Source organism: Seriola dumerili, unplaced genomic scaffold (assembly GCF_002260705.1).
Source record: "Seriola dumerili isolate Sdu_G_001 unplaced genomic scaffold, Sdu_1.0 BDQW01000018.1, whole genome shotgun sequence".
NCBI lineage: Eukaryota > Metazoa > Chordata > Actinopteri > Carangiformes > Carangidae > Seriola > Seriola dumerili.
This window is the reverse complement of record NW_019174273.1, coordinates 766,954-769,094: the sequence shown is the minus strand read 5'-3', so window position 1 is coordinate 769,094 and position 2,141 is coordinate 766,954.

Below are 2,141 nucleotides of genomic sequence, written 5' to 3'. Positions count from 1 at the left end.
TAGTGTAACTCTGAAGACCAATAACCCATTAGTGAATTTATTATGTAAAAATTGTGAGAGACACGGCTCGTGTGGTTGACTTCCGGGCTCCGATACAGGTGATTGGTCGTTTATATGGCATTGTGCTCCTCCTGTGTAAATATATAGAGATAGCACGTTCTTTTCCCAACTAATGAGAAATCGAGCTCCAAGTGTCAGTGTCTCCAGCAGCAGAAAGATAAAACATGGAGAAGATAGTAGTAATAATCAGTGCCTCATATGTATTTTTGTGATTACTTTATATTGATATTGACAAGTTGTAAAATGATATTTGTTTTTGTAATTGACGTCAGAACTTGATAAATAATTATGTATAACAATAGAGAAGATCAGCATAAAACGGAATCAAAATAATTTAGTAATGGTTGGCAGGCCAGAAAGGAATAAGTGAATATTTTATATGATTAAATATAAATGAATAAAAGATTAAAGTAACGGATAAATGATGCAAAGTTGCAGAGATGCTGGGACTCGGTCCGTACAGTTGAGAAAGAATGTGTGTTATTTAATAGAGCATGTTTGTTTTGTCATGGTGATATAATTGGTAGTGTTTTAAATGAGAAGACACTTGATGGATGGATGCGAGTATTCTAAATAATGTGGACGGTGAGTACACAGCTACAGTACGTGTAAGAGCGTAATTCCCAAATCGAGTTGCCACGGCCATTACACTTTTGTGACGTGGTCGTGCACCTTCGATCTAATTGGACAGGACCGCTCTCTTTCCTAGAAGGTGGTGTAATGTGGCACTGACTCCTATCCTAGATTGACAAGACGGGCGTAAGGAGGTGAAGAGCTGGTGTGTTATGTGTTGTGGACCGGCGCCGTCCTGGCGGTCAAGCTGGGACATTGCTTAGCGATTAAAAGAAGACACAAGCACATGTAATGACAGACAGACTGTGTAGCTGAGATGAGGGGAGGTGGGTACTCGCGTGACATTTGAGGTGGTGGTTGTGATGTGATTTTGTATGTGTTTGTGATTTGATGTTGAAGTTCCAAGTGTCAGCATGCAGAAAAGAGGAAAGTGAGTCAGGTACATATGCAGCAGAATAAAATGAAATGAGTGGTCTGATTTTTCTCCTGTCCCCGTTTGAGTCAAAGTTTAAGTCCTGTATATTTCAATTATATATTGTAATGTGATATTTTGTCATTGGTAACTTTTGTAAAAAAGTGTTATTTTTTATTGCTTTTGGCTGTATATTGGTCCGGTCCGGTCCGGTCAGTTGGAGGTGTAAGGGCGGACTGCCAAAGAGGAAGTGGAGGGTTCCAGCTGCATTTGTAGAGAAGAGGATTAGTGGTATAATCTTTTCGAGTTTTTGTGTGTAATAGTAATAGTAAATAGCAAATAATGATAATGTATGAAATGAAAATGAATTGAGAAGTAAGATATGGTGAGTTGAATAAAAATGAAGACTATTGTATGATGAGTTTTTGTAATGAATGTAATTTAAAATTGAATATGGATTTAAAGGCGGTAGAGCAGAAGAAAATGGTGACATAGCGTTGCAGCAGCAAAAAGACTTAGTGTAAAAGAGGCATGTAAGCAAAGAGCAAGAATATAGAGTATAAATGTAAAGATTGTAAATGTAGGATTGATTGCAGATGAATTGATTTGAAGTTTGTAAAAATGTGACCTACGTGATGTGTTGTCCAGGCGGTCCAGAGGGTCCAGCAAAGGTGACATGACAGGAGGTGGTCAGAGCTGAGGCCTGCTGATTGAGCCATGATCCTTATGTGAAAAATGAAAATGGATATAACGTTTCCATATGATGACGGTCAAATGATATTTTGAGTAACTAGTAAGCGTTTTGCTGATGAATTGCAATGAATAATAGAAAAGCCAAGTGAAATGTGGATAAGAAGAGTTGTGGTAGATTTGGGGAAGTGTGAGTTTTATTGAGAGATAGTGGTGATGTTGTTTGAATGTGTATGATGTGAAATTAGAGGTGGTGGTTTGTATGTTTTGTAGGGCTAAGTGTTGTAAGTGTTGTAAGAGTGAAAGGCAGAAGATTGAAAAGTGAGCAGTTTGTGTTTGTGCAAGAGTGAAAGATGTGCAGATATAAGGAATGGTCTTACTGCTGTGCAGACAGTCATGGTCCTGA